This window comes from Podarcis filfolensis (assembly GCF_964270895.1).
Source record: "Podarcis filfolensis genome assembly, chromosome: 13".
NCBI lineage: Eukaryota > Metazoa > Chordata > Lepidosauria > Squamata > Lacertidae > Podarcis > Podarcis filfolensis.
The window spans coordinates 14658919-14675340 of NC_139615.1; the positions used below are offsets into that span (position 1 = coordinate 14658919).

Consider the following 16422-nt stretch of genomic DNA (forward strand, 5'->3'; position numbering starts at 1 on the left):
TCCTGTCAGCAGTCATGTGGCAGCATCCTGTACTAACTGCAGCCTCAGTACAAAGAGTGAGGGGCGCCCCACATACTGTAGAGCGCATTGCAGCAACCCGGTCTTGAAGTACAGTGGTACCTCGGGTTAAATATGCTTCAGGTTACATACGCTTCAGGTTACAGACTCCGCTAACCCAGAAATAGTACCTCAGGTTAAGAACTTTGCTTCAGGATGAGAACAGAAATCATGTTCTGGTAGCGCAGCAGCAGCGGGAGGCCCCATTAGCTAAAGTGGTACCTCAGGTTAAGAACAGATTTTGCAACAAGCCCATAATAGCATTTTTGGTGCACACATGGGAATAACACGCACTAAACAAAGGATTGTGCAGAACTTCTACTGGCCAGGCATGGGGAAACAATCAAGCTATATTGCCAGGCATGTGATATTTGCCAAAGATGAGGTACAGGACAGGGCAAGACAAAGGCCAAACTGTGTCCTTTACCTGTGATCTCTACTCCATTTAAAAGGTTGGGGCTTGACCTAGTAGGGCCATTGCCAAGAGCCACGAAATGGGGCAATAAATATATCCTGACCATCATAGATTTTGCGACCAGGTATCCCAAAACCACCCTGTTGAAAAATATAGAGATGGAGACGGTGGCGGATGCCTCGGTTAATTATATGAGTCAGTTAGGGTTTGCTAGTGAGATTGTAACTGATCTGGGAACATCTTTTACCTCACGATTAATGAAAAGGTTGTGGGAGTTGTGTGGCATCAAGCACATAACTTCAACCCCTTACCATCCAGAAACAAACGGTTTGGTGGAAAGGTTTATGGGACTTTGATCCGCATGATCAAAGCCTATGCGGCAGAGAACCCTAATGACTGGGATCGCAAATTACAACATCTTCTTTGCGCGTATCGTGATATACCCCAAGAGAGTACAGGGTTTAGTCCTTTTGAGCTGTTACTAGGACATAAAGTAAAAGGACCGTTAGACTTGCTCCGTATGAATTGGGAGGAGTATCAAGACAGGGATCCCGAGTCAGTGATAGACTACGTATACAATCTGCAAAACTCCCTGAAAAGAGCCTTAGAGATAGCAGGGGGAAATTTAAAAGCAGCCCAAACAAAGCAGAAAACCTAGTACGACAAAAAAGCCAGAGTATGAACTTTTGAACCCAATAGTGAAGTGTTGCTATTGAGACCAACCAAAGGGAATAAAATGCAACTAGCCTGGGAGGGACCGTACAAAGTCGTGTCCAAAATGAGTGATTTAAATTACGTAATCCAACAAGGGGAAGAAGGGCGTAAGGTGGTTCATGTGAACATGTTAAAGCCTTATCTTAGACCTGAAGGCTGGACACTGTATGCAATACGTGAAGATCCAAACGAAGCCGATATAACATGCTGGGAAGGGAGAGGGGAGCAATTGTGCAATCTACAAGAAATAAAGATAGCTCCTACATTAACCCTTAATCAGCAGGTGGAGGTTAAGCAGATCCTACAAAATTATAAGGAAATTTTCAGTAACACTCCAGGTAGAGCTAAGGGAGTTGTACATCATATCAACACTGGGGATGCTAAGCCCATTGCTGTCAACCCCTATAGAATAACTGGAGAGTATGTGGGGAAAGTTAGCAATGAGGTAAGTGCGATGCTGAAGGCAGGGATTATAACCCCTTCGGAAAGCCCCTGGGCAGCACCCATAGTGTTATTAGACAAACCTGATGGATCTATTAGATTTTGCCTGGATTATAGGAAGCTGACCCATGTCACTAAAGCGGATGCATATCCAATGTCGCGTTTAGATGACCTGATCAGAGCTATAGGCCAGTGTCATTACATCACCTGCCTAGACTTAACAAAGGGGTACTATCAAGTAGAAATGGACCCTAGGAACCAGGAGAAAACTGCGTTCAGAAGTCCTTTAGGGCTGTTTGAGTTTAAAGTAATGCCCTTTGGCTTAAAGAATGCGCCAGCAACTTTTCAGCGATTGGTGAACAAAATCCTGAACGGATTAAGAGAGTTCACAGTTGCTTATTTGGACGATATTGCTGTGTACAGTCCAACTTGGGAGAAACACAAAGAGCACTTAGGGATAGTGCTACAGCGAATTAAAGAGGTGGGCTTAACCATCAAAGCTAGCAAATGCCAGATAGGGGGCTCGACTATTCAATACTTGGGACACATGGTGGGAGGAGGAGTGATGAAACCTTTAGAGACAAAGGTAGAAGCCATTTCAAGCTGGCCTACCCCTACCTCCAAGAAGAAAGAGCTTTCCTAGGACTAGCCGGTTATTATCGCAAATTTATTCCAAAATTTAGTGAGTTAGCAATGCCTTTATCGGACCTAATGCGGAAGAAGGAGCCAGATAAGGTTAACTGGACAGCAGCGTGTCAGCAGGCCTTTGACGCCTTAAAAAGCACCTTGACATCAAATCCAGTCCTTGTTGCTCCTGATTATGATCGTGAGTTCACCATCTTCACCGATGCTTCTAATGCTGGGATCGGGGCCGTGCTGTGTCAACAGGGAGAGAAGGACGACCTGCATCCCATCACCTTCATAAGCAAGAAACTACTACCAAGGGAAATACATTATTCGACCATCGAGAAGGAATGCCTTGCCATCGTGTGGGCATTATAGAAGCTGAAGCCGTACACCTGGGGCTGAACTTTTACTTTATGTACTGACCATTTCACCCTTGCTGTGGCTGAGAACAAAAAGACCAACAGCAAGCTGATGAGGTGGGCCCTATCACTGCAAGACTTTAATTTTATGATTAAAAATGTGAAAGGGACCCTGAATACTGTCTCAGATGCCTTGTCCAGAAGACCTGCAGTTGAAAGTTAACTGAATGCTTAAGATGTAACAGGTTTTTGTATATATGTATATTTTACAAGAACACAGTATTTGATGAACAAATGTTAAATGTGATATGAAGGATGAAATGGCAGGTTAGGAAATGTTTATTTGCAATAAAAATGTAATGCTGATTGATCAGGAGTATAACTAGGTTAAATTATCCCTCCTGAGTCAATCTTCTTGAGGGGGGGGGGGGAAAGATGTGGCATTTGCCTCCTAGGATGGGTCAAGGAAAGGGTTAAAATGGGTGTGATGTGATTGGCCAGTGAGAATGCAAGGGGGGAGTAAAAGTTAGAGTGGGAGGTTCTGAAAGTCAGTTGAGATTTAAGAGTTGAGGTTTGGGAGTTGGAGAAGTAGGAGGGAGGAATAGGCATGGGTTGGTCGAGTTGTATTGTGAGAGAGTGAGAGGAATTGACCCACGCTGGAAGAGTGGCAGACGAACGTGATAGACTATATGGGACTGGCTGAGATGACTGGCAGAATCCGCGACCAAGGGAAAGAGACGGTGGAAGAAGATTGGAAGAAATTTAAAGTTTATCTTAAGAACTGTTGTAAAATTAATGAGTGCTAAAATGTCATGGGTAATGTGAAACAAAATTGCAGTGATAAATAACTGGGTAAGAGAAAAAGGACTAAAGAAAGTGAATTATAAGTAATTGGAACTAGGGGTTGCTGAAAAAGTTTAAAATAGGGATGCAGAAAAGGGAGGTATGGGGAAGTCGTTGAAATAAGGTTTAAGAAAAAGAGGTCATGAAATTATACGTGTTTATATGTTTGTCTGTTTGTGTATTGTTAGTTGTATTGTGTTTAATTTATGTTGGAAAACTAATAAAAATTTATTTAAAAAAAAAAGAGAGTGAGAGGAATTGTTAGGTTGAGTCAGATAGATAGTTGGAATAATCAGTTTGGAGTTGTTAGGAACTAAGATTAAGAAACTGACAAGAGAAAAATAAACTGAAACCATACGCTTGTTCCTGCATTTAAAAATAAACTTGATTATTTGTTAATGTTAACAACTGTCTGGACTCCGTGTGTCCCCGTGAGAAGCGGGGTGGGGGTGGTGGCAGCGAAGAAAGCAATCACAGTTGTGGCACAGGGTCACTAGACCGTCAAACGTCCGGGGGCGCTGTGTGATCGCCACAAAATTGGTGGTGCATTGGTGGGATCACAACAACCGTAGGTGGGATCACAACTGTACCTGCGGTGGAATAACATCACTATCTGTCACCACAGAAGTGGTAGGCAAGTGGTGGGATTCGGTGGGGAAAAACAATACACCTAGAGGGGGAAGGGTAAATCTGTGAAGGGATTACCTAACCCGGGGGTGTAAGGTACCCAAGATAAGCCACAAAGCCAAGATAACAAAGAGAAAGAGAGCTCAAAGTCTTTTCTGGTAGAGGGTTTAGGCTCGTGGTCAGAGGAAGTAGAGCTTGAAGGGTTAGAGAGAAAACCCATAGCAGAACTTTGGGGCCAGAGTCTTGAGAGAAGCCTAGCCAGAGAAACAGTACTGAGAGGAAATTTCTCTTATTTTGTTAATTTATTGATAATTCTCACTCACACAATATGCCACCCAAAAAGATAAGAAACCCTGTGAGGGAAACAACTTATGAAAGCTCTGAAGGAGAGGAGAATGGAAATCCTCAGAGAGGAGAGCAGAGTTTAGAAAATGTAACTGATATTCAACCTGAGGCAGGACGTCCAAAATTCTCTGAAGAATGTGAAAAGTGGAAGTTTGAACAAGAATATAAATTAGAATTAGAAAGAATTAAAGCTGAGAGGGAAAGTGAGAGCGAAAGAATGCAATTTCAGCTGGAAATGAGAAAGCTGGAATTAGCAGCTATGGAGAATCAAAATAATAATAACACCAGTAGTCCAACTCAAGTGAAAGTAGATTTAAAGAGTTTTCCTGAGTTTAAGGAAAAAGATTGCCCTGAGGCTTTCATTATATCATTTGAAAGAGCTTGTCAAGACTTTCAAGTGAAAGATGAGGACAAGATGATGATCCTTAGAGCCAGGATCAGTGGGTCATTAGCTGTAATTTATTCTCAAATGTCAGAGACCGATTCCAAAAATTTTGAGATATTTAAGCAACTAATATACACCAGGTTTGGGATTACCTCAGAACAACTGAGAAAGAAATTCAGAAGTGTGACTAAAGTGAGGAAGGAGACATACGCTCAGCTTGGGGCTAAAATCTCAAACTACCTCACAAAATGTTTAGAACAGGAGAGGGCAGACTCTGTTCCAAAAATCAGAGAAGTGTTTGCTCTGGAACAATTTTATGAAACAATAAACGGCCAATTAAAATATCTTATAAAGGAAAGACACCCTCAATCACTTCAAGAAGCTGCTAACTTAGCTGACCAAATAAATGAAATAAGGGACCATAGGTTTGATGAACCAAGTTTTGGCGGGAAAGTGTGGGGGACTAACAGAAATAAATTCCAACAAGCAAAGGGAAACAGGCCATTGTCAAAAGGGCAAAATGACAAGGCCCAAGCCAACACCAGTCTCACTGAGGAGAAAGGGTGGAAAACAAATTATACAAATCCCAAAGAACTGAAATGCTGGGGATGTGGAAAGTTTGGCCACAAAAGTTTTAATTGTAGAGCTGGAGGAGAAAAGTCTGGTAATATTAGCCCTCAGAAAAAAGCCTTTTGTATCAAAGCAGCTGAGGAGAGCCAAGCTAGTCAGGATAGGCCGAAGCCTGCTGAACTAGTGGAGGCTAAAGTGGCACATTGCTATGCTATTAAGCAAGGCAATCTTCTTTTAAAAAATGCTGGGGAAGATATTTGGATTGAAGGGAGGAAATTTCTGGGCTTAAAAGACATCAAGCAGTCTGCGATGGTCTTCTCTATTGCCCTGCAATGTCACCCCCAGCAGCAGGGAAAAGCAGGCACAAAACAAGAGAAGCTCAGCAAATGGACCTGGGAATGAGGCAGATCATTAGATGATACTGCCAACTCCCACAACTAGGAATGACACTGAGGGCAGAGGGAGAGGTTGGCTGCTACATGGTGCCAAAACGGGATAAAGAAGGTCAAATGACCTGTATTTCCACATTATACTGCTGCCTGACCATTCTAGCACTGGGAGAGCTGAGAAGCAAAATTCCCTTCATCAGCTCTGCTGTGAAAGGCCCGCTCCATCATGCCTGTTATGTTTTGCTGGAAGCCGCCCAGAGTGGCTGGGGCAACCCAGCCAGATGGGTGGGGTGAAAGTAATACAGTGGTACCTCGGGTTAAGAACTGAATTCGTTCTGGAGGTTCGTTCTTAATCTGAAACTGTTCTTAACCTGAGGTACCGTTTTAGCTAATGGGTCCTCCCGCTGCCACCGATTTCTGTTCTCATCCTGAAGCAAAGTTCTTAACCCGAGGTACTATTTCTGGGTTAGCTGAGTCTGTAACCTGAAGTGTCTGTAACCCGAGGTACCACTGTATATTATTATTATTGGTATTTACTTTGCAGCTGGGGTTCTCACCTAGTCGAGTGTGTGTTCAGCCCCAGATTTTCAATCTAGGTACCCAGGAATTTTCTTCTTGTTAATACACACACACACACACACACACACACACACACACATCACAGCAATTAATATATTTTCCCATCTCCTTCAAGAGAAAGGGTTAATCCCTACCTGCCTTCTGCATCACGGCCAGAGTCAGTTCTCTGGGATGGTGTATGGGGCAGTGAGTAGCCACAATCACCTGGAAAAGAGAGACAGAGAGGATATGAATGAAGCAAGCAGGAACTATAAGAAATTGATGACGATGGGAGATGAGTTATTGGGAGCCCATGCACTGGATTCCTCTGGCATGTCTAGATAGCTGAGTTCAGCCAAACTTTAAAAACCTAGGTGTTTTTAAAGATCTTGATCTGGCCCCAAAGTGAGGCATCTGATCATAGCCTGCATTTTAATCAAGGCTTATATTTTGATCAGATTCCTGTATTCTAAAAATGAGCTTAAATTCACAAATGTTTCTTTCGAGGCAGGAAACCAGCAGGCAAGGTCTTTGTCAGAGGCCCCTTTGGTTTATTGCGGTCATAAAAAAAAGCTGAGAGCAAAAGGTCACTGACCCTACATATTACAGAATATAATTAAGCTGTAATAAAGCGGCTAAATCAAGAATTAGTAAATAGTAAAAGGTTTTGCCATTTGGCCTCTCATCATACAAAGAGTCATTTGCCTAAAGGTCAAAAAGGTCAAAGCATCTGGCTGGCAAGAGGGGGAGTAAAGAGCCGTTTTTTTAAGCTGTTCCTTGTTCCTTTTAAATTGAGATCCTTTTACTCTGCAAAGATTTCTTTTCCTCTTAAAAGGTTATTTATGTTATGTATAATATGATATTCTGTTGCCTGAATGCAGTAAGCATCTAGAAAGTAATAAATGTTAGATTCTTATTTCATAGAATCATAGAATCATAGAAGAGTTGGAATAGACCACAAGGGCCATTGGGTCCAGGCCCCTGCCAAGCAGGAAACACCATCAGAGCACTCCTGACATATGACCTCCAAAGAAGGAGCTCTTTCATAGATGGTGTGTGAGAAGGTGAACAAAAGATCTGTTCAGATAAAATTAGCCACCATCTGTTTTGGAGTGAATAGGGCAATAGGGCAAAAGGTGAAATGTTAGTTAAGGCGCCTAGTCTAGGGCAAAAGGTTATCTGGTAATTAAGGTGCCTTGTAGAGGTTAATGGCTACTTGTTTGCCAATTATAAATAGAAGGAAATATAGCTCTTTGTCTCCCATAAAAGGTAATAGGAAATGGGTGTATCTTTTATGATTGGTTCTAGCAAACAGCCAATAGGAATTTCAACCAGGCTGATTGGACAGAGGCAGCCAAAGGAGGAGCAAGGGGGCTGGGCTGAGGGAATATAAGTGCTGGCCATAATGGCAGGAGGCCAGGCCAGAGCTTGGTAACCATATACCACTGTGCCTCTCATTTATTTGTCTGACAAATAAATTATTATTTTAATTTCTCTATTGCTGCGTTGAATATTTCATTCCAGCTAAGCGTTAACCACAAGCAGGGTGCTACAAAAGAACATGATAAAGCCAGGTCAGCTTGTCTAGGAAGGCTCTTCCATGACATTACAAATGTTATTTTTTATTATTATTCTGCCATGTGTGTAGCGCTGTATCACCAGTTGCTCTGTGCCCCCTTGGGAGGGAGGTGGGATATAACTACAGGGAAATAAAACTTGCTTACCTTGTACTGAGGAATAGAGGAATTCATCTGACCTGGATCTAACTCTACTGCAAGAGAACAGGAAAAGGTAGTCAAAGAGGCAATGTGACTGGGATGCCCTTTGCCATCCTGCCTCCCAACCTACAGTCCAACCTTGTGATCTTCCCTCGGTCAAAACACACCTCGATTCACATGGGCCTTCCAGATGAGCTTATTTGTGCGCTTCTCCACCAGCGTGAAGCTGAACTTCTCTTGCATTTGCTCAGCAGACAGCTCCACGTACTGCTGCAGCTTCTCAGCATCCAGGTATTGAAACTTCACTTCCTGCAGGAGAGCGGGAAACCTCTGTAAGTGTGAATGTGGCTTAGCCCCGCCCATGATTCCAAGAAAGTCAAATTAAAGGGTGAGCAGGGGTCCTGCTTTAGTTCCTTCCCATTCTCATGCGTCACCGCTTGGCTCTGCATTGACAGAATATTTCATCATCTTTGTGTCTCACCTCAGGGCAGATTGTGACGTGAGTGCCAATTTTCAGACTTTTCAGGGTCCCAGGAGGTTTCTCTAGTCTCTGTGAATGGCAATTTGCTTCATGCTCATCCACAACCTGGGAAGGGCAAGCAAGGTCACTTTTGAGGCACGCAAAGAAGGCAGCAAACTCCTACAATGCCGGGTCCCTTTCAAATAGGGCATTTGGAGCAGAAGCTCAGCTCTTTTCCTCAAAGCCCCACAACTTTCTTGGCATTGTTACAGTAGCTAAGCCAGGGATAGGAAATCTGCTGCCTTCCAGGTGTTGTTGGCTTTCCTTCCAATAAATTTGTATTGTTTTTCCATTAAACATACATTCATTATACTGATAAATCACATACTTATCTTTAGCTCTGCCGAGCTTTGGACTTCCCTCCACCCCTTTGGTAAGTATCATATATTTTCTAACATCGCGTATCCTGTTTTTTCAGCTTTATTTTTACCATACGCTGTTCGAGTTATTCTAACCCCGACAGTGTCTTTAGGGTTTTACAATTGTCTCTTATATACACCAAATATTTACTCCAACTTTCTTGAAACTTCTGTTCATCCTGATCTCGTAATTTTCCTGATAATCTGGCCAGTTCCATAATGGTAGGTATTACATCTGTTTTCCAGTTCTGAGCCAACATAGTTCTTGCTGCCGTCGTGGCATACAGAAAAAGGTTTTTATCCTTTTTAAAAATTTCCTTCCCCATCAATCCCAGTAGAAAGGCTTCGGGCTTTTTTGGGAAAGTGTACATAAACATTTTTTTAAGTTCATTGTAAATTAATTCCCAGAAACCCTTCACTTTACCACAGGTCCACCACATGTGGTAGAGGTCTTCCTCTGCCTCTCCACATTTCCAACAGTTCCTGTTTCTCATAATGCACATCTGTGCCAATTTTACTGGCGTAAGATGCCACCTATAAATCATTTTCCATAAGTTCTGCTTCAATGCCGTACTAGCCGTAAATTTCATGTTAACATTCCATAATTCATGCCACACTTCTAATTCAATATTATATCCAAAATCAATGGCCCATTTAATCATGGCTTCTTTTACTTCTTCATCTTTGGTATACCAGTCCAATAATAGATCATACATTTTAGACAATAATTTGTTTCTACCGTGTCAGGGAACTGCCATCAGTGCCGGAGGGAGAGAGCAAAAGCCAGAGGGATTCCAGAGAGCGTCCAGGGATCGGGAGAAGCAGCCCGTCTTCTGGGGAAGAGAATCAGCGTAGCACCAGTGGAGAAGGGGGGCAGATGGGGGAAGCGGCGAGGCGGTCCCATGACTCCTTGCCTGGGACCAGCGGGGAGAGTAGGGGTCCTCCATTGCCCACACCCTCCTTGCGCAGAAGGCTTTCGCGCAGAGAGAGTAGGAGGAGACTAGGCGTCAAAGAGCTTCTTTGCTGGAAGAAGTTTAAGAAACGCCCACTCACGGATTCTGCCAGCGATTGAGTCAGCCACGGGTGAGTGGCTGTCCGGACAGAAAAGGTTCACTTTGGCAACCCAGCCAAGTGTTTGCACCCAGCCGGGGAGATAAGCACCAGCTTACGCACGAGCAACCCCTAGAACCATTACATACCGTCTATAATATTTATGTGAAATTTTGATTTCTTATCTTCAAATCCCAGTCTCTTTTTGTCCTTTTCTAATATATCATTGACTTGGTGGTATTGTAGCCACCCTGTAAGTAAATTCTCTAGCTCCTCATAAGTCTTAAGTTTTATACCTTGATCAGTTTTCCTGATAAACTCTTCATAGGTTGCCCTCTTTCCTTCCATATTTACTTTCTTAATAGTTAACACTTCTGTTGGTGATATCCACCAAGGGGTTTTTCTTTCTAATAATTTTTTATTTCTGTCCCATACTTCATATATAGATCCTCTAATTATATGATATAAAAAACCCCTGTGGACTTTCACTTTATTGTACCACAGGTACGAGTGCCACCCGTACCTGTTGTCATATCCCTCTAAATCCAAGAGGTCTGTGTTTTCTAATTATATCCAATCTCTTATCCAAATTAGACACACAGCTTCATAATAAATGCTTATGTCCGGCAGGGAAAACTCGCCTCTTTCTTTTTTATCATCCGAAATCTTCATTTTTATTCTTGGCCTCTTTCCCTGCCAGACAAATCTTGCCAATATTTTCTGCCACTCCCAACCTACAGTCCAACCTTGTGATCTTCCCTCGGTCAAAACACACCTCATTTCACATGGACCTTCCAGATGAGTTTATTTGTGTGCTTCTCCACCAGCGTGAAGCTGAACTTCTCTTGCATTTGCTCAGCAGACAGCTCCACGTACTGCTGCATACTTCTCAGCATCCAGGTATCGAAACTTCACTTCCTGCGGGAAACCTCCCCACGTTGACCAGGAAACTATTACTTATCACCCAAAAACTTAGCACAGTCCACCCTAGGAACAGATTTGCCCATCCTTGTTTCTAGCTGCATCACCCTCCCAAGGAAATTGCTAATTTTGCCTCATGCCAACTAACGTGAAATGCTGCCAGACAGGAGTCCTAGCCCTTTCCCTGTAAGCTGCCAAGCAAAATAGCAATGAACTTACCACACTTGTTCCTTTCCCACCTCTCTCTGCATTCTGTCCACATCAGCAGGCATGACTAGGTCATCTGCGAGTGGGAAAGATCCATACCAGTTGTTTATTCCCCCATAGTCTTATTTGTTTAATTGCCCCCCCAAAAAACATTTATTGGTGCGAAACCATTTATGTTCTTAATCTCCATCCAATGCCCCAGGTTGGGGGGGGGGTCACACTGACTCCCCACCCCAAATATATTTCCAGTGTGTATGGCAAGTGGGAGTGGAGTTGAATGCAGAGTCCATATAATGTCTGTGTTGTCAAAGCATGCTTGGCTGCATCCAAACTACATGGCCAGAAGTTATTCAAAGGCGGCAGAAATGTTGCATCAAACATTAGCCTTTCCAGGGGAGATTTGCCAAATCGGACTTGAAGTGCAGATATAATAACAAATTAAGGGCTCACCTCCCGCTATGACTATTTATCTCTGCAGCTCGGTCTTTCCAAAGTCTCTCCAGCAGCTAACGAGATCCTGCTTCTTTCTAATATCAATATTTAGAGGGTCTTTTATCTTCTTCCAAGCATTTCAAAAAACAAAAGCTTTAGTTATATAGTATTGTTATTTCCACACAGTTTATATTTTCCCATCTCACTTGCTGTAAATAATGTAAACGGTTCTTCGGGGGGGGGGGTCTGTCAGTTATTGTAATAAATCATAGTAAAAAAAAGTTTACCCCCCCTTCCTTTTCCATTCCATTCCAACATACCGACTTAGATGTTATTCTTAAATGTTATTCTTTCTTCCTCTCCTTCACTCTTGGCACCTCAGTGGCTGCCTTAATTGGCAGATTAATTTTCCCCTCCTCACTCGAAGCATGTCCAAAACTTAAATCCAATTTTTCGGGGCCACTAGGTGGCGCATCGGAAGATGGCTGACAATAACATCTCTCCGACCCACACGAGGTAATTTGGAGGCTATGATGGGGGTAATTAGCCTCCTTAACCCCCCCAGGATTGTGGGGGGGACGGCCCTTGCCTGCTGTGCCCTATACCACCCCCGAATTTGTGGGGGTGGGGGCACTAGGCACAAAGCCCTCCTGTGGGGTTTCGGCACTCCTGGACCCCGTCCCTGATTCGCGCTGCTAGTTGCAAGCATCTTCAAAAGAAACAATTTGGACGAGATAAATTGCACATGCTTCAAGGAAAAAGGGGAGTGAAGACTGCTGACAGAAGAGATCTCTGATAACAAGACAAGAATAAAATATGAGAAGATACGTCAAGATACGGTATGACTGAGGGGGGAGGGGGGAAAAACCTGCCTTCCTTTTTCTTATGTGATTTAACAAGAATCCCCTCCCCTAATGAGTCAGAAACTAAGGACTTAAGCTGTGGATTTAAGGCTGTGTGGAGATAAACTTTCGAACCAAAGCAATGTTTCAAGATGAAGCTGGAAAACTAAGAGTTTTGGAATGACGCAGTTAAAAATGCCGTCGCCATTTTGGGAGGCATTGTTGGAGCTCTTGGGTCTGGGAGGAGAAAGAGAGAAATAGAGTTGTTTACATATCGTGGATCAACTTATCGGTGGGACTTAAGAGCGACAAATGCCAAATTTATGATGGAAAGAGCGATGCTATCTACGAAGGAGATATATGGAAACCATCTGGACTTAGTGGAGGAACGGGAAATCCACACAGGATTATTATTTTGCTTATCGGCTTAAGGAGACTAACAGAAGAGATCGTAAAGGAAAAATAGAAATTATATGAACAAGATATGATGTGGAAACACCAAGATAAGACGGGATAGAATTATGAATTTTGTTTGGACTGATTGGGACTGATTTGGATATTAACGCAGTAATAAGAAGATGATCTGAATCCCCCTTTGGATCTTGAAGTATGGGTTCCCCCAACAAAATTTAAAAAATTGGCTTTGTAATTTGGAATTTATGTGATGTGATTTAATTTGATGTGATTGGCCAGTTAATAAAAATTATTTAAAAAAAAAACCAAAACTTAAATCCAATTTTTCATCTTAAGAAATGGAACTTGGTGCGCTCACGGGGACAGCGTCCAGGAGATCCGAACTCCCTCGGGGGCTTTCCATCCAGCGCCCCCACCCCCTCCTTCTTTACGAACTTGGGGGTGGTTTATTGGGCATCCGTGGATGAGACTGCATCTTCCCTTACACCAGGAAGAATTTGGGAGGCTGATTACTCCCATCTCAGCCTCTAATGACCTCGTGGGAGCTGAAGCGATGGTATTGTCAGCCATCTTCTGTGGTGCCTCAAGCGGAAGTGAAGGAAGGCACCTTTTATCATATGTGGTGGACGTGTCCCAGGGTGAAAGACTTCTGGGAAAAGATTTATAATGAGTTGAAAAAAATGTTGAAAAATACATTTATTAAAAAACCAGAAGCCTTCCTACTTGGAATAATAGGATTGGAATTGCCCAAAAAAGATGTTAGATTGTTTTTGTATGCCACTACAGCGGCAAGACTGCTACTAGCTAAAAACTGGAAATCTCAAGAAATACTGACAGTAGAAGAATGGCAGTTGAAGATTTTGGACTTTTTGGAGCTGGCCAATCTGACTGGAAGAATCCGCGATCAGAGAGAAGAGGAGTATCAAGAAGATTGGAAGAAATTCAAAGATTATTTAGCCAAATATTGTAACATAAGATAATTAGAAGTCACTTGAACGTATCAAATAGGCTTAGGATTAGAGTAAGAACGAATTGTAAAGCATTATGGATTTAGATTTTTATGAAAAGAGAAGAAGATAGTAAACTGAAGGAGTTAATTTTATTAGAAAGAGGATTTTGGAGAACTGTTACAAGGTGATACATTGAAATTCAGTTAGGGGACACTAGAGGAAGTCAGTTAACAATGAAAGCTAAATTGGGTTTTAGAAGGACTATGTTTCTTTTTTCTTTTTTCTTTTTAGTATTGTAATATGTTTTCTTTTGTGTTTCTTATATGTTATATCTGCTATAAATGTGGAAAATCAATAAAAGGAAGCAAGAGACGCGTGGAGGAGAGAGAACGTCTGAAGCGGCCTCCCGGTACTCGCCTTCCTGGCAGCGCTCCCGAAGGTCTGACCGCAAAGCGAGAGCCCTGCATGGCATGGAGACAAATTTTACTCATAAACCAAGTTATGGGTTTGGGTCTTTAGGAGAAGCTGTGCCCCAGAATTCCATGCTGCCTCTTTCAACAGGGGCTCACATTCCAACACCATGTAGGGTGTAATTGACCTGCCTGATAATGTCAGATAATTTTCACATGTGGTCATTTTGATTAATTAAAATAGCACTCCTATCATACTATTCAGAAGCTGCTCAACAACTTTCCCACAAGAGCCTCATTGCTCCCTTGATGACACGCAGCACAGCATACGATTGCAAGCCATTGGAAGACTCTGATTCAGTGGTTGGGACATTTGCTTTGTATGCAGAAAGTCCCAGGTTCAATCCCTGGGGTCTCCAGCTAGGGATGGGACAGACTTGCTTGAAATCCTGACAGCGACACTGAGCTAGACAGACCAACCTATCCAACTTTCTACCAACTTTCCTGCATACCCGAGAGGCTGGAAAGGCCTGCAAGTTTTCTGAACTTTTAGGTCATGCTAAAGCATTAAAGAAAAAAAGCTGCTGCCTTCTTCTGCGAAGGACAAACTGAACCCTCAACTCCAAAGGGCTGTGAGCCAATTCCTTTCCACCATTTTGTAATGGAGGAGAGAGCCACTTAACCCACCCAGCCCAAACATTGTACTCAAGTTCCCTCTCTTAATCAGCCTTTTTAAAAGGAAACATGCAGACAGACGCTACTTTCTTTTTGGGGGAAGGGAGGTAGATAGATAATTTATTACGGCCAAAGACCAGCTCACATAAAATAACACAATAAAAACAGCGTTCATAAAGATAAAATATACAATCGGAGCAGATTGCAGCAATAGGTCATGAGATATATACATACACCCATACAACTGAGATTTGGGCTACCATAAAAAATTGACCCTGAGGCGCCTCAAAGGGCAACTTCACCATTTCCCTAGTAAGCTATTTTATTCTAGAGGATGATCTGTGCCTACAAATCTGGGCGCAGAATCTGGCTACCAGCCAGGTCATCTTGTTATCTTTGCCTAAGAGGAGAGAATTAAGTTTAGACTTGTCTGAAAGATCAGCGAGCCTCTTCAGCAAAGGATCAGTGGTGTCTCTACGGATCTCAACATAAAAAGGACATCTAAAAAATATATGTTTGGGGCTTCCTATTTCCCCTAATGGGCAGGCGCAAAGTGTAGGTGCGTACGGGACTCTTCTATAGGAGCCTTCCAGAACCGGTGAGGGCAGGGCCAAGCTTCTAGCAAGAGTAAAAGCCCTTCTTTCATTTCTGGATGTGAGGAAATAGAGATATGTTGCTGGAGTGGCTATGTATCTCCTGTTTTCTACGATTTTATAATCAGGGACCCTTGTACAGTCCTGTTGTCTCTCTATGTCCATGATTCTTTGCCTAACCACAGATCTAGCTTGGCCCAGGTCCATAGTTATGAGGGTTTGGGGAGCAGGTCCAATTTCTGAAGAGGGTTTAAGACTGCTGTCTGCCAGCCAGACTGAAACTGGTCGCTCAGAATCAATGGGGCTATTCCTTGGGGAAGCAGTTTCAGAGTTAGCCACTTATATATTGATGTTAGACTAATATGAGCTTTGACTTTCATCATTCCTGTTTCTAGTCTGACCCATGCATTTGAAACGCATCTAGGAACTTATAGAAGGGCTCTGAGGACTTTGGATTTCACTCTTTCAAGGGGAGGGGGAGGAAGAAACCGTTTACTAGAAATCATGTGTTATCTCAGAACCTATGTCAGAGTGAGACTTTCAGTTTCAGTTTCTGCTCTCTGCCTTTAAATATAGGAGAGGCCCAAGTGTTTGCTAGCTGGAGCTGAGAAGTCTTTCTGCTGCTCCTACAGAGAAAAGAAGGTAGGTTCTATTCCTTTCTAACTGAGATGCAAAGCATACAGATCTTATGTGAATGCTTAGAGTTTGTGTACATTTCATGAACTCTTCCTTATTAAATGGAATTTCCAATTGTGAAAGATCCCACCCCATATTTGGGGTGATATTAGTATCCACTGTGTGCTGAAATCAGTGGTCCCTTCAGTAGCAAATATAGATATACCGTATTTTTCGCTCCATAGGGCGCACCTAGTTTTTAGGGGGGGAAATCAAGAAAAAAAATCTTATTTCCCCCCCAACCCCGTGCAGCCTCTCCCTGCCAGAGGGGTTGCGCACGGCTATGGAACAAGCCAAGGCAGCCAGCGGGATCCATCCCACTGGCT

General features: G+C 42.9%; 2 protein-coding genes across 2 annotated transcripts in view; one reads left to right on the top strand and one right to left on the bottom strand.

The window, feature by feature from the left end:
* The window catches only part of LOC310748389 (interferon-induced very large GTPase 1-like), a 75382-nt gene that overhangs the window by 20763 nt on the left and 38197 nt on the right, over positions 1 to 16422 (top strand). The window lies entirely within an intron of this gene.
* The window catches only part of LOC310748408 (uncharacterized protein), a 77876-nt gene that overhangs the window by 5550 nt on the left and 55904 nt on the right, over positions 1 to 16422 (bottom strand). The window lies entirely within an intron of this gene.